General features: G+C 40.9%; 1 protein-coding gene across 1 annotated transcript in view; it reads right to left on the minus strand.

Moving 5' to 3' along the window:
* ST6GAL2 (ST6 beta-galactoside alpha-2,6-sialyltransferase 2) overlaps window positions 1–25,427 on the minus strand; it is a 167,801-nt gene that overhangs the window by 90,330 nt on the left and 52,044 nt on the right. Inside the window, exon 2 of the mRNA XM_040425058.1 lies at window positions 12,378–12,453. The gene's annotated coding sequence lies outside the window, so the exon portion shown is untranslated. The remainder of the gene's footprint in view (window positions 1–12,377; window positions 12,454–25,427) is intronic.

The following is a 25,427-nucleotide window of genomic DNA, read 5'->3' on the forward strand; positions in this document are numbered from 1 at the left end:
CAGCAGTACCACGTCCACCGCTCCATTCACTTCTATGGGACTTCCAGGTTTAGAGCTTCCGGAGCGGAGAAGGTGCGTGCAGTTCGTAGGAACTTGTGCACCCCTGTTCTCATCACCGCAAGGGGTCTGACCGCTTATTTCCTATCCTCTTTAACTGTTATAAGGAAGAGCAATTTTTTCCATTATAAAGTTCTTAAAGGGATTCTGTCACCAGTTTCTTACCCCCCCCATTTAAAAATATGGTTATGTTCATGGAGCACTAGCGATTCCTAATGTGGTCTTATAACAGAAATCCGTAGGCTCATTTTGTCTAAAAAACTTTATAACTAACCTGTCATTCATCTCACAAATGTGCCCAAGGGGATGATCATGTCTTCCAGATGCCGCCCGTACCCGGCAACCGGCGCATGCACACTTCGCTCCATGAAGCCGAACGGAGAAGTCCGCACGGGCGCATCAGGCACAGGCCTGTGCGCACGCGCGGGATGTTAGAGAAGAAGGAGGGGGGAGTGAGGGAGAGCCGGAGGCGTAGCGAAGGATTCTGAGGCGGCGCTGATGACAGCAAAGGAGGAGCTGGGCACAAACGGCGGCGGGTACGGGCGGCATCTGGAAGACATGATAATCCCCTTGGGCACATTTGTGAGATGAATGACAGGTTAGTTATAACGTTTTTTAGACAAAATGAGCCTACGGATTTCGGTTATAAGACCACATTAGGAATCGCTAGTGCTCCATGAACATAACCATATTTTTAAATGGGGGGGTAAGAAACTGGTGACAGAATCCCTTTAAACTCTTTACATAACACCAGAAACTTATCTAATTTGTTACTGATTTTCCAAACGTATCTGTAAAACTTTTCACATTCAATTGGGATTCCATATGATGGCAGATACTGGCTACTTTTACTATTTACAAGTCTATATACTACTCATGTTCCTTTATAGTATATATCTTCTTTCACGTACATAAATAAAGACTTATGAAGTGAGGAGGAAGAGAGGAGCATTATTAACAGGATTTACAGTTAGTTATAAGGTTCCTTCTCAATCTGATACTCCACGCTTTCAGTTGTGTTATAGACTACTGCCATAAGAAATTAATTTTGTGTTACAGCTAAACTCAAGAATGTTTAGTTAATAAATGTTTGTATAAGTAGACATTACCCCCAGACAACACAAAGACTGGAGTAGCATACAAAACTCAGATATTCTTAAGGTATATCAACAAAAGCAAAACACAGGAATGGAAGGTTGGAGGAGTGGATGTTGAAGGGGAACAGGTCAATAGTGAGCTCTACAAAAGGAATATTTCTGACTTTTACTGTCAGCATTTATAGTTTTTATAGAAAAGGCTCAATTTGCAGACAACTGGAAAGGAGCCAGTGCTCCTGAAACCTCAAAGCATCGAGGCTTCCAGTGATGATGTGTGGTTCAATGTATGACTACTTTATGAAAATGAATAAAGTGCATAGTAGAATATGTTATGCTGTGTTTTATTAAAGGAGTTGTCCACCATTTACTTTTTTTTAAAAGTATACTTACCAGAGAAGTATACTTACCTGCTCCCGCTGCTCGGTTCTGGCTCCCTCTGGTCCCCACATGTAAAGTTCCTGCACAAGGTCACATGTGCTGCTGCAGCCAATCACTGGTCTCAGTTCCCAAGCACCACATCACTGCAGGGGCACATGTGACCCTATCCATGCAGGAGTTTACATACGGGGACCAGAAGTGAAGAATGCCCACCATGCATTGGGGAGCAGGTAAGTATACTTACCTTCACGAGTTCTGGAGGGTGAAATTAGTAAAAAATAAAATAAATCATGGACAACCCCTTTAAGAATGCTACAAGAGTGCATGTCTATTTGCGTTTATTCTTTGCTGTGTGTACCCTTCCGGCACTGCAGGATTTCACAATCTTGGGAGAAACTGCATTATTGTTCATCCTGATTGTACCGATTCATGAATAATATGCCAGGAACCTGATACTTACAAAATAGAAAGAAAAGATGACTAGAGCAATGTACCTCAATAGTGTTGAGCGAAGCGAGCTTCGGATGCTTCATCCGAAGCCGCTTTGTTCAAAACTTCTGAATAATACTGTACGGAGATTCATCTCCGTACACTATAAGAATGCATGGGCTCCAATGAGCCGAAATTAGTCATTCACGAAGTTGAGTGTGACTTCGTTGAATAACTTCGGTAATTGATTTATATAGTGGAAAACCACTGTACTGTTCTCTCCGTACACCATTATTCCGATGTTTTGAACGAAGCGACTTCGTATGAAGCATCTGAAGCTCTCTTCGCTCCACACTATACCTCAACATAAGAGATATGTGTGATTTAGGATCTGAGGAAAACTGGGTATATGTATATATGTTATGTTTCCAGCAAACATGTATGGTAAATGTATGTATGGTAAATTTATTGTGCTAGTATTCATGTTGCTTTAGCTCCATCTAGTAACTGTTTGCGCAAATAGTTTCTAGCTAGCCAGCATTTATTTCTTTGTGTGTCCCATGCGAACCAATGTACCTTATCACCTATGACCCTGGTAACATCATCAACCCAGCTTATAGCAGCCACCTCTTCCAACATCATCTGAAGGACAAGCATCACATTTGTGATTCTCTTCCTCACCACACAATGTGGCATCACTGGTATGTTTTAGCCTGTTAGTTAGCAATGTAGGATGTATTTTCATGCACATTTATATTTCTCATGTTAGGTAGGGAATAGTGCAGTTAATAATGTGAAAGGGGAGCAGTAGTAATCATTAAAACATAACTTTTAATGTATAAAGGCTAAAAAAAAAAAAAGCATATAATAATGCCCTTAAATAAAATAAAAAAATTATAAGACAGAGAATGCCAAAAACATGTATACCATCTTGCGCATATGTATATTAACTAACAAATTGAAAAATAGTCTGGTAAGAAAGTAGATGAATCTTACCAATCCTGTATACTCCGATGTAAACGCATCCCTCCCACACTGCCCTGTCACTCCACAGGGCTGGATAATTATAATGGGTCCAACTGTCAAATAACAGGACAGGCGCTATGGGCAGATAATAGACATTAAAAGGCTGGTCCTCTCGCTGATTGCTCACTACAAGACGTGGTAAAGATGTAGAGATAAAGAAAGTAGTGTCTCAGATACAACACCCAAAATCAAGTTGTTCATTGAGGCCCAGCGGGCTAGAGGTGTCCAATTTAAAAATTCACTAACTCTCCCTTTGTAGTATACGTTTGTCCGAATCAACAATGCGAGGTGATTTATGAAAGCGTTCTATTCCCTTGAATTTGATGGCGGTTGTTTGCCCCTCGTGGAAAGCATGAACATGTCTGGCGATTGGGGACTCCTCCTTATTGCGGACATCATTGACATGTTCCGGCGACGTAGTTCCCTACGTGCTTTTCCCATGTATTGTATGCCACATTCACAAGTCATTAAATATACGACTACCATTGTACGACAATTTATGAAGTCCGTAAATAATGAATATCTTCCATGTTGTTAATGGACATTAGCCCCGTGTCCCCTGATGATTCTGGGGCTAGTAATAATTAGATTAGATATTATAAGGTTTCTTTTTGCACTTCTCTATTGTTTTCTTTGCACTTTATATAGTTTTTTTATTTCCTTTGGGTGCACCATTCTGGTTCTATCTAATATACCACCTTTTCAGCATATATATTGTACTATAGCGTGAGGACTGCCCTGGGCCTTGAGATCAGGGCAAGTTTCCGGACAGGGCCGCTCTTTTCAGGGCAATGACTCTGGATTAGGAGGTCATTAGGGTGTAACAGCTTGATTAGGGACTACTAGGAACAGAATAGGTCCCTGCCCCCACCCATCACGTGTTGAAGCCGTACCTGACATCAAAAGAAAAGCATCTTGATAAGGAGCGTCAGGAGAGATTTGTCGCTTGCTGCACTCCATTTCGAGCTACGCTCACATCAGGCAGAACTACAGGATTGGTAAGGTTCATCTACTTTCTTACCAGACTTTTTTCAATTTGTTGGTTAATATATATATGCACAAGATGGTATACATGTTTTTGGCGTTCTCGGTCTTATGTTTTTTTTTAATTTAAGGGCATTATTATATGCTTTTTTTTTAGCCTTAATACATTAAAAGTTATGTTTTAATGATTACTACTGCTCCCCTTCCACATTATTAGATGTTCTATAGCGGTAGACTGTGAAAGTTTAACCATTACTTTCACAGTTGGGCATTCCTTCAATGAGGGAATAGTGCAGCCCTGTACTTTCACCCACTCCACTATCCCTACCTACTTGGACGATGCACCCTAAATGGCAGCCCCAACGGGTTGACAGTCTCAAACTTAACTAAGTGCTTGGCCTAAACAAAAAGAGATTAAATACCAGCTGACAAGGAGGCTGGATGCCACAATAACAGCACAACCCTGTCTGCTCTGCCACAGAGAGACCAGACTCGCCACCGCAGCATGTTACTCCAGTGTCTGTGAGTTGCTAGCAGAGATTTTACCTGCATGTCAACTTATGCCCTAGAACACATAAGGAGGACATAACAGTATATATGTAGCATGTCTGGATCTTTTGGGACTGTCATGTTGTAGCATCTCATAACATTGTGAATCATTACAAGAGATGTTGCATACATTTTTTGTCGCACGGCACATGTCGCAGTGTAGTCATACGCTTAGAATGACAAAATTCTGAGGTATACCATGATAGTAAACCTCAGTACATACACGTGTTCTCTCAAGGTAAACTGGTTTTAAGTGCAAGGAAATTTAACAAATTCACATTCCAAATGTTTCAGAGACATAAAAGTAGGTCAGCCACTGCTTCCCTTAAAATGTCCATCTTGAATAGAGGCCCTCCAGAAATATGAAAACACTGATTGGGGGCGTTTTAAAATAATTGTATACCAATTTATGAAAAAACATCAACCGTTCATAAAAGGACATATCTCGAGCCATCTGTTATAATGCTTCCAATGTTGCTGGAAATCTATTTTAATAAAAGTATGGCCAGCAAAATTACAAAACTGTGGTCAATTAGGGAGCAATGCAGCTACCAAAGCTGTCCGACAATGTAATGTATGAGACATGCGGAATGTTTGCTGCCTCTTTTATTATTCATAAAGTGGTTTAATAAAACAAACAGTAGAGTTTCTACAAGATGCCATAAAACTGTTCTGTCAAGTACTGTAAACCTCAATAGCTATTGACTGTCTGTATAACTGACTTAAAGGTGTTCTTGGGGAACACTGAGTTTTTAAGAAGTACCCGCAGCCTGCCTCTGTAAATAGAAGATTCACTCTTATCTGCACCCCATCACTCTGGTCCTTCGAGCTGCCTCCGCTGTGCCCACGTTCCAGTCCCTGGCTTGTTTTCTTCCAGAACTGCTTGGACATGGTCACATCCTCTGCTGAAGTCAATGGCTGGCTTCACCTGTGATGTGCTGCTTGTGGCCATATCACTGCTGAAGCCAGTCATTGGCTTCAATTTTGACCAAGGACAACATGTGGGTTGGGTGGGTTTCCTCCAACTACTCCTGTTTCCTCACACACTCCAAAGACATATTGGAAGGGAATTTAGATTGTGATTTCCACTGGGGAAAGCAGGATATGTTAATGTCTGTAAAGCGCTTCAGAATAGGGTGGCACTTTACATAAAACGCGTAAACTCTAGTATGGTGTGACAGTGTTGCGCAACTTGTTTTTTTTGTGTGTTTTTTTTCTGTTAATTGCAACTTTTTAAAACCCATATTTCATCTGCTTGCTAATTGCCATTCAATTTCTTGGAATTAATATTTAAACAAAAGAAAAAGTCTTGTCGGATTACAGCTACAGGATTCGTTTTTTTTCCTGCTGTAAGGTATTTATAAAGCGCACTAGAAAAAGCACAAGTGGTGCTGGACACATCCAGAGGTAATTACCCCTTACTAAATACAGAGTAGAAGCACCAGTGAACCACTATTCGGAATGGAATAACATAACTGGCATTTTGTTTTGTATTATAATATGAAAAATGATAGAATATAAAATGATATAAGAATCTGAGGGATGCACATGATTATACAGATAGGAGCAGGAACATTAATTGCATATGAAAGGGGTTTTCCATTGATGGCCGATTCTTGGTATAGGATATCAGTGTTTGAATTGTTGGGTTCTGACTCCTGAGATCCCTGTATATCAGCAAATTTAAGGATCCCTTTATTGATTGGGCAGCATGATGGCTCAGTGGTTTGCATTGTTATCTTAGGCTGGGTTCACATCACATTTTTGCCCTACGTTTAATGTATACATTGGGAAAAAAAAGGGATGCAAAAGCGTAGTAGACGTCACTTTTCCATCACGTTAACGTACATTTTTTTCAACAATGGAACCCTATGGTGATGGATGCCACCGTAAGCAATCTGTCAGAGGCATCCGTTTAAAAGTATATGTTTTTGTATACGTTAAACGTAAGACAAAAACGGGATGTAAATCCAGTCTAACAGAGCTGGGGTCCTGAGTTTAAATCTTTATGCTTGCCATTATTCCTGCTTGCAAAGCAACTTCAAATATTGACAGTTCACTTGCTGCCTAATATATTCCACCATTTCAGGAGCCATTGTCATGAGAAAATCTGTGCTATTCACTTCACCTATCAGTGGTTTTAATGTTATGGCTGATAAGGGTAGTAAGTGCCATTTATATGAAAAGATTATCTTTTACCCCTTCCCAACATTTGACATACATGTACATAATAATCGAGGAAAGGGTGTATGGAGTGAGCTCAGAAGCTGAACCCACTCCACACACCAAGTGCCAGCTGTGTTATACTATTAATACCCACCTGCAGTGGCAAGGACATAATTTACCAGTGATTTAACCCCTCAGAAGCCACGGTCAATAGCGACTATGGCATTTAGGTGACAGAAAAGTTTTTTTTAATAGTTTTTTCTATGAGTATGGTGACACAAAGCAAATTTATATTTTATGTTTTAAACTTTTTTGAAAGTACTAAAGCATAGGAAAAACAATATAAATTGTGTTTAGCTGTAATCATACTAACCCCCACAATAACTAACATCTCATTTTAAGTGCACAGTGAAAGCTGTAAAAAAAAAGAAATTTTTTTATTTCACCCCACAAAGACTTTCCCCCCATATTTCAATACATGGTAAGGTAAATTAAATGGTGCCACAAAAAATACAACTTGGCCCACAAAAAATGTTCATGGAAAAGTAAAAAAGCTATGGATCTTGGAAGGCAGGAAGAAAAAAAAGAAAAAAAAATGAAAACGAAAAACTATTGGCTGCAGCAGGACACGGTTAGCATCTGAAAAATTAGAAGCGTTCTTTCTTAAACAATAAATGCCTTGCGTAAATGAGCACAAGATGATGTCCCTTATGCATATTAGTTTATTGCTCTATTCACTAGAATATTAATTAACAATCGGTACATGCTTCCTGTACAATAAAAACCGCATGACATCTCAGAACAGTGTAAAAGTGTCAAACCGCCAACCCATTTTATTGCCAGTGTATAGGCGAGCAGCTGAACAGCAGCACAGTGAACCTATTTGCTTGTCTTTGTGGACCACATTTCGGTCCTTTGCATTTTTCACTAAAGTAGTTAAAAGGGGTTTCTGAGTTAAATAAAAACTCGAGCAATCCCTGTAAAACGAAGAGCAGCCGTGAGGACCTGAGCTAAGCGCAAGAAGAAGCAGAGGGGAAAAAGGGTGAGTATATATTCTTTTGTTATTTACGGCTAGTCTTAGATACGCGGCAAGGGATCTAGCAGGCTGTTCCGGCAGAGTACAGCCTGCCGGAATGCCTCCCCCTTTAATTATAATGAGGTCCGGTGGATATCCGGCTGCTACCCAGCAAATAGGCTGAGAATTGGCTGGGAAAAAAAACGCTGCACAACCCCTTTAATAGAAATAGATTGAATTGACTAAAACAAACAAAGAACTAAACTGTCCTCAACCACATAAAAAAAACCAAGTTTAATCTCCTTCAAGATATTATTGAAGTCCTCTTAGGTGATATTCAAATCTGGTGAAATTGCCAGACTTTAGTTGATAAAATCTGTGCGACAATCAGGGCAGGCTGCAGGTTTTCCAAGGCTCAACATTCCCATTCTGTTGAAAAAATATATCATAATTTCCTTCTGGATTATATTGTTTGCAATGCATGAGGTAAAATATATGGCAAATCCACCTCAAAATCTGTAAAGTACCCTAATACTGTCATTTAATAAGACAAAAAAAATCTATTAGAAAGCACTATAAGACCCCACAATTTTGGAGGTATGATTAAAAATGACATATGCTCTATAAGCTGAAATAGACTACAGGATTTCATACATTAGAAAACCAGCACAAGAGAAAAGGGAATAAAACACAGAATATACGCCTCTCCTATTCTTACCCCACTACTGTCAAGTACTATCATTCTCATTCTTTAACAAAGGGGAATGATAGTGGCTGATGCGTGGAAGGAATTTGTCCTTCAGGAGATAAACACATTTTCTTGCGGTGTCAAGTGTCTTTTCGGACATGAAGGTTGTTGTAAAAATGTTATTTTCATCCCATTATCTCACCCTCTGCAGGAGATAATGGTCATATATTAAAATATGTCTTTCACACAACATTGACAGTTAAGGTGACCAGTCACTGGTGGCCCTAGTCCAGTCCATGATCAGGCTGTAAAAATAGAGATACACATGCTTATTCTGCCCAAAATATTTCTGTTTACATTATGCTTAGACGAGCGAAGATGTTACCATTTCCATAACTGCAACAGATCAAAATGTGTGTATCCACCATAACAACATTCAATAACATTATTGGGGAAAAAATAGGAAAAAATGAAATTCTGACACTCTGAAGAAGCAAGATGATAGGACATTTTTAATGTTGACATTTAGGAAGCAAATGAACAATAAAGCCTGTAAACTATAACAAACAAATTCACACTAAAAGTCCACTCACGTCATATATCTTTATTATACAGAGTATGGGTTAAACCATTCTCTTCCCAATAAGGTCTTAGAATATTCATATTTGTCATCAGTGTTGAGAAAGCTGGTGTAACTAGTGTAAATCCATCCAATAAAAGAGAATATACAGTGGATATAAGAAGTCCACACCCCTGGTAAAATGTCAGGTTTCTGTGCTGTAAAAAAATGAGACAAAGATAAATAATTTCAGAACTTTTCCCACCTTTAATGTGACCTATAAACTGTACAACTCAATTGAAAAACAAACTGAAATCTTTTAGGTAGAGGGAAGAAAAATATAAAAATAAAATAATATGGTTGCATAAGTGTGCAGACCCTTAAATTAATACTTTGTTGACGCACCTTTTGATTTTATTACAGCACTCAGTCTTTTTGGGTATGAATCTATCAGCATGGCACATTTTGACTTGGCAAGATTTGACCACTCTTCTTTGGAAAAACACTCCAAATCTGTCAGATTGCGAGGTCATCTCCTGTGCACAGCCCTCTTCAGATCACCCCACTGATTTTCAATCGGATTCAGATCTGGGCTCTGGCTGGGCCATTCCAAAAATTTAATCTTCTTCGGGTGAAACCATTAATTTGTGGATTTAGATGTACGCTTTGGGTCGTTGTCATGCTGAAAGATGAAGTTCCTCTTCATGTTCAGCTTTCTAGCAGAAGCCTGAAGGTTTTGTACCAATATTGACTGGTATTTGGAACTGTTCATAATTCCCTCTAGCTTAACTAAGGCCCCAGTTCCAGCTGAAGAAAAACAGCCCCAAAGCATGATGCTGCCACCACCATGCTTCACTGTGGGTATGGTGTTCTTTTATTGATGTGCAGTGTTGTTTTTGCGCCAAACAAATCTTTTGGAATTATGGCCAACCTTGGTTTCATCAGACCATAACACCTTTTCACACATGCTTTTGGGAGACTTCAGATGTGTTTTTGCAAAATGTAGCCTGGCTTGGATGTTTTTCTTCGTAAGAAAAGGCTTTCGTCTTGCCACTCTACCCCATAGCCCAGACATATGAAGAATACGGGAGATTGTTGTCACATGTACCACACAGCCAGTACTTGCCAGATATTACTGCAGCTCCTTTAATGTTGCTGTAGGCCTCTTGGTAGCCTCCCAGACCAGTTTTCTTCTCGTCTTTTTATCACTTTTGGAGGGACGTCCAGTTCTTGGTAATGTCACTGTTGTGCCATATTTTCTCCACTTGATGATGACTGTCTTAACTGTGTTCCATGGTATATCTAATGCCTTGGAAATTCTTTTGTACCCTTCTCCTGACTGATACCTTTTAACAATGAGATCCCTCTGATGCTTTGGAAGCTCTCTGTGGACCATGGCTTTTGCTGTGGGATGCAACTAAGAAAATATCAGGAAAGACCAACTAGAGCAGCTGAACTTTATTTCGGGTTAATCAGAGGCACTTTAAATGGTGGCAGGTGTATGCTGACTCCTATGTAACATGATTTTGAATGTGATTGCTTAATTCTGAACACAGTTACATCCCTAGTTATAAGAGGGTGTGCACACTTATGCAACCACATTATTTTAGTTTTTTTGTTTTGTTTTCTTCCCTCCACCTAAAAGATTTCAGTTTGTTTTTCAATTGAGTTGTACAGTTTATAGGTCACATTAAAAGGTGGAAAAAGTTCTGAAATGATTTATCTTTGTCTCATTTTTTTACAGCACAGAAATCTGACATTTTAACAGGGGTGTGTAGACTTTTTATATCCACTGTACCTCATAGATTTTGCCCTTATTGCATCTGAACTGTAAGCTACGTGCTTCAAGCCAACATTATGTCCATCTATTTTGTGTCTTCTGTAGAGAAAATATTGACTTGACTAGGGTTACACGGTTAATCACATGTTTTTTCATGATGTTAACTGTACCTTCAAACTCCCACTGTCCAAGAAGGTTGATGGTCCTAAAGGTGACCATGCACCCAGAAGTAGTCAGCCAAACAGCTATTCCTCACACTACCCCCAATACACAGATGCGATCAGTTAAGCCAAGCATGCATGCATGCATTTTCCACGGGGAACGAGCATGCTTCTTTCCTTAAACATAATCTGTGAGGTTAGTCGGCTGGTGCTCCTGATTCGTCCAACTTAGCTCTTATGTGTATAACCATCTTAAAAGATCAGTGTTTGTGATGCTATCTCACAGTTTTAAGAACGTATGTAAAGTTTCAGAGAAGGCAATAAGAAAAGGGTCTGTGAAATTTCAGAATGGTACTGCGCATGCGCAGCCGCCCTCCATTCATTCCTATGGGGCCGCCGAAAATAGCCGAACGATGGCTCGACTATTTCCGTCGGGCCCATAGAAGTGAATGGAAGTGGTGGTTGGTCATGTGCGTTGCGCTCCCATTCACTTCTAAGGGGAGAGCGCCAACTACTTTGCCCGCTCCTTTCTTGATATAGGTGTGGGTCCCACTGGTGGGACCCGCCCCTTTCAGACAATGGGGGCATATCCTAGCGATATGCCCCCATTTTCTCAGTTGAGACAACCCTATTAAGCTAAGAATGAAATGGCTCAAAGTTCAGACTTCAGACTCAGAAATTAAATGAGAAATTAAAGGGGTTTCCAACATTTTTTTAATTGATGACCTATAGGTCATCAGTATCTAACCAGTGGAGATCTGACACCTGGGATCTCCTGCCAATCAGCTGTTTGAGGAAGCCGTGGCACTCACCAGAGCTCCTGTGAGCATTGATGCCTCCTCACAGCCTACCAAGCCCAGCGTCGTACATTGTATAGAGGCTGTGCTTGGTATCGCAGCTCAGCCCCATTCACTTTATGAATGTGATGTCACTGGCATAGTCTAAGCTGCAAGAAGGCCGAGGTGATCATGTGAGCGCCTCTGCCTTCTCAAAAAGCCGATCAGCAGTGGGTCCTGGGTGTCGTTCCCCACCGGTCAGATACTGATGACACCTTTAAATTAACTCAATGTTTTTTTTCCAGCACAATTAAGTAGTGCAAAATGTTTAAATAAAAAGATGGCAAAATGCAAAATTAAAATGTCATTAGACTTCTTTCTTTCCTAGCAGTTATAAGGTCAGATGAAACATACACTAGTACACATTAAGCATCAAACATAATGAGGGCCCAAATTACAATTCGTAAATAGTCAAAGTAATGTAAGGACCTTTTTGAAATTGTGTGATGCATTGAATACATGCAGAACTATAAATCTGCAATGTATATTATGTCTGTGTGTGAATCTGTGGGTTTGTAAAAAGAAAAGAAAATAATAAAAAAAATCCCAAACACCAGAAAAGCTGTGAACACCCCATGTTATTTCACACTACCACTGAGACAGGACTAATTGATAGGGGAACACACATAACAAAGATAGGGAAAAGGCTTACTTGCGTTCTCTCAGTTTATCCCACTCCTGCTCTTTTAACTTTGTTGTTTTCTATATCTTCCGTTCATGGGGTATTCCTAAGATAAAAAAAGAACATGACATATTAATATAATTATACTTAAATACATTATAATATTAAACATTATTATGCCGTTTCACATCCTCACCCATGTAATATCTATGCATCATATGCAACAGAGATGAACACTACACTGGAGACTACTCGCAACTCAGATCTGCAGTTATGCAGTGTTCAGAGGGGACCAATTTGGTAAGTGTAGACACTTTATTATGGATTGTATTGTATCACAAGTGGTGACTTTATAATTATGTGCGAACAAGGAATTTATTTTGTTCCACTCCATAAAAACTTCCATGTTGGCTTGGTGTTTATGGGAGGAGGGCACGTTTATTTTCCTCTGAAAGAGGCTATATCCTGAATGTTAGCGTGAGTTTTAAATGCTAGAAATGATCCTGCATAAAACCATCCCAAAGAGCACAAGAAACGACATCAATGTGTTTTATGACCATACATATGGACTAAAAGCAATAGAATAGATTATCCTGGTGGGTGTTATTTTTTCTGTATTCGAAATGCCTACTAAACCAGTGTATAATCGTGATAATGAAGCTATCTAGAACAACCCCTTGCAGCAGAATTCAAGTCCATAATGCATGAATACAATAACACAAATTTTTAGTCTCACAGTAAGCAGGTGCTCTCTGCAAATTTGTAAGAAGGTTACCTAAAAGAATAATGATTGTTTGTACAATTAGTCTATGCAAATGCAGCAGACTTAAAGGCGATGTACACCTCTGGAGGCAATTTTGTTTATGATTGCATTTTACTCATTTCTAGCTAAAAATCCTATTTTCAATTGGCCTTTATTAAAAATATTGAGCCGTTCTGTTACAAAGGGTTAACTGTTTTTCTAACTGTGTGATAGGGCCCCTACTTTCAGCTTGCACTGGATCATCTAATAACCCTTATTTCTAAACTACTAAGAGGACATAAACACTTATTTAAGCCGCATTCTTATCAGTAAGAACTGAGCTATAATGAGAATTTATAATGTCAGAGAGCAGAGATAAGGAACTTGTCAGCTCCCCAACAGAGAGAAAATCCAGAGGCTGCTACTAGAGCATCCCAGCTCTGTACAGAAAAAAAAGTTCCATATATTTTTAAGAAAGATCAACTGAAAAAATTATTTTTAGCTCAAGATGAGTGCAATGCAATAATTAGAAAAATTGCCCCAAAGGTGTACATAGCCTTTAACACACACACTTAGTGAGTTATCACATCTAGTTAACACATTAAGACTGTTACTGTTAACTCTGCTACATCCGTATACAGCTGTAAACTACACTAATATAATGCCACCTTTCCAACAAGACAATAGGATGGATTTGCTCTTCATTGTAATAGTGTTGTCACTGTGAAGGAGCCACATCAATGCATCCAAGAAGCAGAACTCCCCATACTGTAGAGCAGGGGTGGACACAGACAGCAGGGGGCCCAGTGCAAAGAATGTGCCAGGGCCTTCCTCCCCCTCCCCCCAAGCCAAATTCTCAACATAACCTATTCCGTCCTAACATTACTTATAGCAATACAAAACATACAGGGTAAGGCAACTTTCACACCTGTGGCACTACGCTCCGGCCACCTGAACTGGCAGAGAATGCATGGAATTGGTCGGACAAAAACCCAGGCATGCAGCGGTTTGTGTCCCGCTGATTCTCTGCATTTTTGCCAGATTGTGGCCCGATCTCTGCCAGACCCAATTATAGTTAATAGGGCCGGGGGGCATTCTGTCTGCATTCAGCAGTGCTGGAGTATTCCGGCAGGCTGTTCTCAGATGTGAAGGTAGCCTAATACAGGACATACCTCTTACATCTAGTGACGTCTCCTTTGATGTAAATGTTCTCTGTCGTTCTCTTCTCCATTCAGATCAGACTGCCATGATGATTTTTTTCAGCCATCTCTTCTCTCTGCAGAGTTTGACAGACAGACATCTTCGTTTCCTAGTTTTCCATCATCCTACCACCTTCTGAACACCCCATCCTGCCACCTCTAATATTGTGCCTGCTGTGCTCCCTATACTAGTTACACACAGATAGTTCCCCTTTAATAATTGGCACATAAAAAAATAACTGTGCCCAGGAAACAGTGTCCCTGACACTAATAGTGAAAACATAATGTTCTCCAAAGATAATTGTGCTAAGCTGATACTGTGCCAGGGTGCCCACCAAAGTCCCACCAATTGAAATAACTATCTATCAGACAACACGTAGTAGTAATAGTGCTCCTACAGTAATAATGTCCCCACTGTTTCCCGGAAGTAATAATGCTACCATAGTACTCATACTAGTATTCAAGTTCCTCATAGTCCCTCAACTGTAATTAAGCCCACCATAATGCCCCCGGTAGTAATAATTCTCTTTATAATGTGTAACAGTAGAAAAATGCTCCCTTATAATGTGTGCCAGTACATAAAAATGCCCTGTTGTGTGGCAGTATAAAAAATACATCCTCTGAGCCAATGTCCCCATAGTACCCTCATAATGTGTGCCAATGCCCCCTACTGTGTGCCCAAAAAACCCTCTTAGTGCCCCCAGTTGAGCCAAGGTCCCCATAGTTCCCCTATAATTTGCGCCAGTATAAAATACTCCTATATCGTGCGCCTCAGCTTGTCCCCATGGTGCCTGACAATGTGCCAGTATAAAATGCCCCCATAATGTGTGCCATTATATAACAAAGGGTCACCAGTAGATGCCCCCATAGTGCTCCCCCCTTCTCCATAGTGCCCCCCATGTGTGCTAGCATATAAGATAGGTCCCTCATAGTGCTCCTCTCCCTCCATAGTGCCCTCCCATGTGTGCTAGAATATAAGATTGGGCTCCCCATAGTGCTCCTCCCCATCCATAGTGCCCCCCATGTGTGTCGATATTTAAAATAGGGCCCCTATAGTGCTACTCCTCTTCCATAGTGCCCCCATGTGTGCCAGTACATAAGATAGGGCACCCAGTAGATGCCCCCATGAGTGCCAGATAGGGCCCCTAGTAAAGTATAAATAAAAAAATATATAAACTCAAACTTACTTCCTTGCCGCATTCAGCGATGCGATGCAGGCCTCTTCCGGCCTGTGTCCCGCGCTGTACGGCTCAGACGGCGTGATGACGTCATTGCGCCGCCTGCACCGGCCTCTGATAGGCTACAGGAAGATGCCTCTTCCCTGCGGCAGCATCCATCTGTATCGCTGTCCTAAGGACGACCATACAGATTAATATAGAGAGAAGCGCTCATCTCCCCCTGCTGCCGGTAAGAAGGGGCCCCCTCCTGAACTGGGCCCCTGTGCAGCCGAACCGGCTGCACAGGCGGTATATCCGCCCCTGCTGTACAGTTTAGGAGCCAGTTGGTCCACTACAGGTGGCACTTTGGGTTTTTGGTAATGATAGTCACTGAGGAAGGAGCTAAGATAGCTCTGAAATGCATCTGCACAATTCACACTACAGGAGCGTTACTATCTAAGCATTAATAACACCACTGTAAGGACTGCCTATTTAATAGTCATCCGTCAGCAGGTTTGTACCTATGAAACTGGCCAACCTGTTGTATGCACGCTTGGCAGCTGAAGGCCTCGGTGTTGGTCCCATGTTCATACAGTTGCAAGAAAAAGTATGTGAACCCTTTGGAATGATATGGATTTCTGCACAAATTGGTCATAAAATGTGATTTGATCTTCATCTAAGTCACAACAATAGACAATCACAGTCTGCTTAAAAAGTATGTGAACCCTTGGATTTAATAACTGGTTGAACCTCCTTTAGCAGCAATAACTTCAACCAAACGTTTCCTGTAGTTGCAGATCAGACGTGCACAACAGTCAGAAGTAATTTTTGACCATTGCTCTTTACATACTTTTTCTTGCAACTGTATGTGCCCCCATTGCTGAGAAAATTGATCTTTTAATATATGCAAATGAGCCTCTAGGAGCAACGAGGGTGTTGCCATTACACCTAGAGGCTCTGCTGTCACTGCCACACCCTCTGCATTCTGATTGACAGGAGCAGACGTGATGATGTTTTTACTGCCTGACCTTGTCAATCAAAGTGGAGAGGACGTGGCAGTCGTAGAGAGAGCAGAGCCTCTAGATGTAACAGCAGCACACTTATTGCTCTTCAAGACTTATTTGCATATATTAAAACTTTATTTAACCCAGCAATGTGGGCACATATGAACATGAGACCAACACAGATGTCTTCAGCTGCCAAGTGCACCTGTAACAGGTCAGCCAGTTTCATAGGTACAAATCTGCTGACAGATGCCCTTTAAGAAAACTCCTATTGCAGGCTGTTTATCTGAATTCTCTGATTAACATACTAAAGCCGTGGAGTATGTAATATAGCAGGACACATTGCTGTAATGCAGCCTATCCTACCTCCTACGTCATCTATCGCTTATGTGATTCTAACGTGAGTCCTAGTTGAACCACAATGCTACATCTGCTAGAAGCCATCTAATCTATATGGAGTACTAGGAAGAAACAACCCAAACTACAAGACATCTATTCCGCATTGGGATATGGTAAGAAACAGTGACGCACTACTATGTATACAGTACTGTCTAAATCAATTAAGGAAAGGCAATGAAGGACAACTTTTTCCTTACCAACAGCGCATAGATGTGGTTACCCATATATCACTGTAAATAACTACCGTTATATAACCACGCCAACACAAGTACATGCTGTATTGATCTTCTAACATCTTAATCACTTGTTGATCTACACTAACTGGCAATATCTAAAGCTCTTCTAGTCACTTATGTGTGAACGGATACCTAAATTCACGATATGGGTAACTGAACTACTATCTCGACAGTCCTACTAGAACTACTAAACTGCAAGGGCCCCTGCATTTTTGGGAAAGATTACGTTTGTATTTAAAATATGCAACGTAAACTGCAGTGTATTGTGATATATGGAGACAATGAGAATAGGGATGAGATAAGCATAAGTCTGATTGGATACTGAAGTCACGTGATAATGGGGGGAGTTGGAGGAGTAAGGTTAATTATAAACAATATATTGTTCTTTTCCAAAAATACATAATCAGGTAAAAAGCTAAAATAGGTGACAACCCCTATAGTAGTTGTACTAGTTGTCACTCGTTTTCATGTCTACACTAAGAACACAGATGTCAGCCAACTTGATAAGGATGCATGGTAGGAAAGGAAGCCTCTGTCCATGTGGTATCCTATGTAACCCTATCTACTTCCTAATTCTCTTTCCTGCAGTCACATTTGGGATTTTCAAATGTTTAAATACCAAAGCCACAAGTGTAAAACCAAAAGGCCAACTTTATCATGATCATAGATGGATATGATACAATAGTTCTAATGTAGAAGGCTAAAAAGATTAAAGGGTAACTCATGTTTTCATAAAAAAATATCTATTTTAGCACATGTTACTGCTGCAGCAGCATTATGCATAAAGCAATCTTTAGTTTCTTCACATACCACTGTTCTCCTTGAGTTTTTCCCTTAGTTACGGTTGTTTCAACATTTACAATATGAGCTCATCTGCCAGTTCTGGAGGCCAAAACTGCTTTCCCTTACTTCCCATATACACTTGCTGTAGCCAGTAGCTCCCTGCCAGCCAATCAGATTGGATTACTGAGAGACACGCCTCCTTACTCTGAAGCCTAATGCAGGCATGCAGTGTGAAGGACCGCCCCTCTGTCTTCTGTTTACACTAAAGGGGAGACAGACAAGCCCTACCAACTGTCTTTTAAGGGAGCAGTGGAAAGGGACAGAAGAGATTAATGAAAGCTGTTATTATAAGGTAATTACAGATCTTTTGACAATCATTGACAGACTAACTCAGGTATACATGCCTAGCTCTAATAAACTAGGAAATAAAAAAAATATGACAGTTACCCTTTAATTCAATCTATGATCACATTTTGTTTCCCATCATACTGTTAATGGCTGTAGCTGCCAAAACTGATACATGAAGAACCCCTGATTTGAAGGCACATTAAACCATTTTGTGATTAATAGCATTAGCTTCATGCTGTTTGGTACAGTATATGGATGCAAAGACCTATGTTTGATGGTGAGAAATGTCCGTTTGTCTTGCAACTAGAGACAGACTATAAAGGCCCCTTTACATGTGTAGATATTAGATAACCATTTAAAAAAACTGTAAAATCAAGCGAAAGTGATCAATTATTAAAGCAACAGCTTATGCGCACTCCCATGACCCCAGCCACTAGGAAGTCTGGCCGCTTTTCATATATCATGCAAGGACGGCCATCGCTGCTGGACTGCAGGGTGGTTGTAACTAGTGCTGAGCGAATCTAAGTCCACAAAATGGACTTCGATCCGAATTTCAGGTTAAATTCGATTTGGCGCAAAGCCGAATTTCCTCATGCTTCGTGGTAGCAAATCAGTTTAACCTGAAATAGTGCAAAAAACAAAAAAAAGCATTACTTACCTGCTCCATTTGCTCGCGCCGACCCGGCAGCCACAGTCTTGCCAGGCGTTATGATGTCATCTCAGGCCACACGAGATTTCACGCCAAATCTTCAATCAAGATGGTGACATCTGGCCCGTCGCGAGCAAATGGATCGGGTAAATAGGATTTTTATTTTACACCGTATTATGAACATCAGATTCCACAATCATGCATGAACGCAGAATCTGAGGGGTACAATGATGGGGGGATGCTGTCATTGCACCAAGTATTTACAAAAAAACATGATTCATGACGAAGTAATTTGACACAAAGCAAATTTTTTTAATTCGCCAAAGCAGCCAAATCCAATTTTCCAATACTTCGCTCATCTCTAGTCGTAACCCCTGGATACGAACAGTGCATAATGTAATGGAAAAATTACTCAAGCCAGCAAAGGAGGCAATACGGACAATCACAATACATTAGTAAGTGCCTTGTATTAATTTCTCTACATGAAAAATGCCATTTGCTAAAGTGAGACAACCCCTTTAAGACCAGAAGAGGATGCTGAAGAAGATACTACTGTAATGAAAGTTCTGTGATGTAAAGGATAGTGGTTTGCTTCCGTATGTAGTAATAAAAATGATGGGCACCTAGCACACACTGTATACATGAAGAGTGGCTGTGTTCTAATTAATTTAAAAAAAGCTTAGAAATGGCTATTTCACAAGAGTAAACATTGTTCTTAAGAATTTTTGTTTCTGTAGAACATAAAACCTTACAAGAAAAAATCTGAGTCACATGAATGTTTCCAGAAATTGGCTGAATCACTACACTTGTAGCCAGAGAACTAAACAGATCCAGGAATCGTAGTCCATTGGAAGTAGTGGAAATTGCACAAACTGTATAAGTACGTCATCTAAGATAATTGAGTGACTCATTTACATATACAAGAACCATGTTATTCTTCTGATACAGAATGCATCAAGAGTTAGTGAGAAGTTTCAATCAGTTTACGTCTGCACATGCTTTACTAATGTCTATGGAAGATGCTGTGTTGGAAACATATTGCTGATATTTTAACCCCTTAGTGACCAGCCTGTTTTTGGCCTTAGTGACCAAGCATTTTTGTCATATTCCAAGAGCTATAACATTTTTACTGTTTTGCCGATGTAGCCTTATGAGGGTTTGTTTTTTGTAGGTGAAGTTGTAGTTTTTAATGGCACCATTGTGGGGTGCACATAACTTATTAACGTTTATTAACTCTTTTTTGAAGGGATGGGAAAAATCAGAAATACTGCCACTGAGTTTTTACGTTATAGATTTTGTGACGTTAATTTTACGGCATTGATAACATTAAAACTTTATTCTCTGGGTCAGTACAATTACAGTGATACAAATACATCCCAAGCAATAAACCCATACCTTTTTTATTTTGAGTTCTTCAGAGCTGTGTGAGGGTTTGATTTTTGCAGGATGTAGTTTTCATTCATATTATTTTGGGGTACATAACACTTTTGATCACTTTTTATTCAGTTTTTTCTTTTTGATGCAAATAAGCAAAAAACTGAAATTCTGGCATCCGCCGTAAGAGATAGAGTACATAATAATTGTATAGTGCGGGTCATTACGGATGCAGTGAAACAAAATATGTGGAGGAGATTTTATTATTGCAATTTTTTTCCATTGAAAAGCTTTATTTCAATGGGAGAAAGGTGATTTTTCTACCTTGGGGATTTTTTGATTTAATAAAACTTTTACTTTTTTTTTTAATCATTTACTAGTCCCACAATGGGACTTTAACAGGCAATCTTTAATCGCTTCTATAATACACTGTACTGCTTATGCCGATGGGAGACAGAGGGAGCCTGCTCCTTCTAAACCACTTAGATGCCACAGTTTCTATTGACGGCAGCAGATAAGGGGCTAAACAGCCCGAGTCATTAGAGCAGGAGTCCATCTCTCATGTGAGAGTCAAGCCCCCAGTCTCTGCAGCAGGTCTAGCCTAAGGCGTGTTAGTGACTACTTTAAAAAGTTCTATTGGTGGTCACTAACGGGTTAAGCAAGCATGTCAAAGTGAAGCTCTGGTTTAAACATTATAATAAGTCTGTAAAAACATAGGGGCACAATAAACCCTTAATAAACCCCTAAGCTGGCTGTGGATCAGCCAAGTTATGGCGGATGGCCTCTTCATAACTTCGGCGGATGCTCCACCAGTTCTAAATGTAAGACAGCTTCCTAGCTGTCTTACATGTAGACCATTTTCTAAACAGCTGTAAAAAATAATGAATGAGACGGCCTACCAGCCAGTCCCGAGTAGCTGATGAGGCTACCTAAGTTGATGACTACCTTTTGGTTCTGTCCACACTGGCATAATTGGTTCCTTTTCTAAATAATCCATGACAGATAGGGGATTAGGTTTGATTTATTTTGTAGTGGATCCCCACGTTTTGGGCTGAATAGTGCAGTAGACCATGCTATTTTGGTCATTTGGAGACAACTAATACAAAAAGCCTGTGTGGCTATAGGGATAGGTAACGTACATGCATATATATAGTTACATGGGTTAAAAAAAGACACAGGTCCGTCAAGTTCAACCTTTCTCAATTAAATTACACAATATTGTTAGAATAATTATAACCCTCCATGTTGTTGCTATTACATAAGCATCTAGCACTTTTATAAATGCTGACATTGTATTTGCCATTACTACCTCTTAGGGTAGGGCATTCCACAGTTTGAGTACTCTAACTGTAAAGAATCCTTTCCTGTATTGATGTCTAAATTGCCTTTACATATAATGAATGTCCCTTGGTCCTTTGTAAAGACTTTGGAACAAATAAATCATAGTTCTGCTCTTTGCATTGATCATTTATGTATATATCCTTTCAGAGGAACAGACTCCAGGGGCCAATTTGACTTGGCAATGCTCCATGTACAGAAATAATGTATTCTTCCCTAGAAACCTATATGCACTTTTTCTGTCAGATTTGTATTTCCTTGAGACTTCATAGCTGAGGCGTACGGAGGTGCGGAAGATGCCTCGTGTACTTCTATAGCCTTATTACAGTTCTCTACAGAACTGAGCTATAATACAACCATTGGCATGAGCCCTAAGTTGGGAGCAAGTTGCATATTTCTAGCCACCCTGGCTACCTGGCTTCTGTCAAATACCGAAGTATGCCTTAAACAAAGTTTAGATTTAGATTACTATAACACCTTTAATGCCATCAGAAAACAGGGTGCAGAGAGCTGTTGTTCCAACCAAGGTTCAGCTGACAACTGTCTAAAATGTACAGCCAGCTTTAACTTCTAAGGTCTACACAAGATAACAATGGAGGGCATACCATTACTACGCAGAGCCTTGGTGAATATGTTACATTTAGCTAGTATGGTGGTTTTTAACCATGCATTATGCCTATTCTGGTATTCTGTGGTTTCCGATTTGAATTAATTGACAGACTTTCTAAAAGAAAACCACACAAATACCTTCTAGACGAATTAATCAGTGCAGCATCAAAGTGTTCTTGCTCTGCATTGCTTCCAGATCTAACACATCAGCAATCAAACCCTCAACCCACCCATCTCTAACAATGAATGGCAATATAGCGCTCCATGAGACAAGATTAATGAAAGTAGGTTTGTATGCATTCTATAGTCCCATGGTTCATTGATTTTTAAATCTGTGCCTGTGTGTCCCCCTTCACTCAGACAGCCTTTCAGCCAGGGCTCCAGCAGACTCTACGGAGTGTCAAATGTGAAATTCTAAGAGTACAAACATGAGAAAAGCTTGCCATATAATCCCTCCTGACTAGGTCAGAAAGAGTGAAGCAGAAATGTTCAGGCTTTAGCAAATGTTGGATTCATGAACTTAAATGTAGTAATTAAAGCAGCATTTCATGAAAATAGCAAGTAAATTCACAATGCCTTGTAGGGCTAGCTCAATAATGTAATGTAATTATATTTTTCACCTTTCAGCAAATGTACTTTTAATTCATATGCAAATTAACAGTTAAAGAGGACCTTTCACCTGTATAAACAATGTTAACTGAGTATGCTGCCATATAGAGCGGCGCCCGGGGATCTCACTGCACTTACTATTATGCCCGGGCGCCGCTCCGTTCTCCCGTTATAGGCTCCGGTACCTTTGCTTCCTAAGTTATAGTAGGCGGGTCTTCTCTTGTCCTGTGGGCGTCTCCTTCTCCTAGGCTGCAGCGCTGGCCAATCGCAGCGCACAGCTCACAGCCTGGGAGGTTTTTTTCTCCCAGGCTGTGAGCTGTGCGCTGCGATTGGCCAGCGCTGCAGCCTAGGAGAAGGAGACGCCCACAGGACAAGAGAAGACCCGCCTACTATAACTTAGGAAGCAAAGGTACCGGAGTCTATAACGGGAGAACGGAGCGGCGCCCGGGGATAATAGTAAGTGCAGTGAGATCCCCGGGCGCCGCTCTATATGGCAGCATACTCAGTTAACATCGTTTATACAGGTGAAAGGTCCTCTTTAAGTGCATCAAGGGTGGGCTCAAGGCACTCTGGCATCCCTGCTCCTCCTGCTTTTTTTGCCAGTCCCACACACTCCTCCTTGATTGATAGGGCTAGATGACTATGTAGGAGCCTTCTAAGTACACAGGAAGTGCATAGGGCAACACTTGGGAAAACTCAAAGATGAAGGTGGAGGGTATGAAAACCACTCACCTTGGGGTGTTGTGCTAGGCACACAACAACCCGACGTGCCAAATTTAGTACTTGAAGCTGCTGCCTCGCTGTTTCACCAGACAAAATCCAGTTGAACTGTATCAAAAGAAAAGAAGAAAAAAGGAGACTTCTAGCAGGCGCTGCTTGCTGAAAATGCGTAGTCTTGGTATATCCTTTTCTGGACTGGACAAGCCCTTTCATCATGCATTGTGTGATGCTGAGGCTGGTCCAGCACAGAATGCACTTAACTGTACATTTGCATATGGATTAAAAGCACCTTTTCACCGAAATGAAGTAATAGATCGCTAAGTTATTTGTATCATTACATTCAGCTGAGCTAGCTCTACACACCATTTTTATTACCCAAATTATTAGCATGGTACATGATGTAAACTGTAGTGGAGGTAATTTTCTTGTCAGTGACTGTGTTTGTGAGTTATAACCTCCCTTCTGATCCTCAGCTGTGTCATGTGACCAAAACTAGTGGTACTTTAATAAAGTTGATCTAGGGCTGGGAAATTTTGTAAAAAAAAAAGTCTTGAATAATGACTTTATGGACAACTAGCGATTATAATTAGAGTTGAGCGGACACCTGGATGTTCGGGTTCGGCAAGTTCGGCCGAACTTGAAAAAAAAGTTGGGGTTCGGGACCCGAACCCCATTGAAGTCAATGGGGACTTGAACTTTTGCCCACTAAAATGGCTCTAAAATAGCCCTGAAAAGAGCTAGAGGGCTGCAAAAGGCAGCAAAATGTGCTTAAGAGCATGGCAAATGCTCTGCAAACAAATGTGGATAGGGAAATGAATAAAAAAAACATAAAAGACCTTAAAAAAATAAAAATTAGGAATGATGTAGGAGGAAGAGGTTGAGGAGGCGGTGAATGGGTGGATGTGGCCGTGTAGGCTCACGTGGCGGTCTAGGTGGAAGCGGCGGCGAAGGAGGAATAGGTAGCCAACACAGATGTGTGTTATTTTGCATTTTTACATAGGGGTATATGCCAAAATATTGGGACATATAAAAAATAAAAATAAAGGAATAAGTGCACTTGAGTACAAGGATGGATGGTTGAGGCTGTTAGAACTGTCTATTCTGCACAAGGTACAGACAAGTCTTGTGGGATCCAGGCCTGGTTCATTTTAATGAACGTGAGCTTGTCCACGTTGGCTGTGGACAGGCGTCTGCCTGTAATGACGCCTCCTGCCGTGCTAAATACACGTTCAGAGAGTACACTGGCTGCAGGGCAGGCCAGCACCTCCAAAGGCATACAGGGCAAGCTCTGGCCATGTAGACAATTTGGAGACCCAGAAGTTGAATGGGGCAGAACCATCAGTCAGTACGTGTAGGCGTGTGCACAGGTACTGTTCCACCATGTTGTTCAAATGCTGCCTCCTGCTAACACGCTCCATATCAGCAGTTGGGGTCGGTTGTTGCGGCAAGGTGACAAAGCTTTTCCACATGTCGGCCATGCTAACCCTGCCTTCTGAGGTGCTGAAACAGCTGCGTTGGCGACCTCTTCCTCCTCCCCTGCCTTCACCTTGTGCTTCTACTTGTCCTCCGGCGTCAGTCGGCAATGCTCTCAGGAGCACGTCTACCAGCGTGCGCCTGTAGTCGCGCATCTTCCGATCACGCTCCAGTGAGGGAATTAAGGACGGCACATTATCTGTGTAACGGGGATCCAGCAGGGTGGCCACCCAGTAGTCAGCACACGTTAAAATGTGGGCAACTCTGCTGTCGTTGCGCAGGCACTGCAGCATGTAGTCGCTTATGTGTGCCAGGCTGCCCAGAGGTAAGGACAAGCTGTCCTCTGCGGGAGGCGTATCGTCTGTGTCCTCCGTATCACCCCAGCCACGCACCAGTGATTGTATCTGGCCTCTGCTGTTGCAAAAATCCTCTTTCTGAGC

The sequence above is a fragment of the Bufo bufo genome, chromosome 3, assembly GCF_905171765.1.
Source record: "Bufo bufo chromosome 3, aBufBuf1.1, whole genome shotgun sequence".
In the NCBI taxonomy this organism is placed as follows: Eukaryota; Metazoa; Chordata; class Amphibia; order Anura; family Bufonidae; genus Bufo; species Bufo bufo.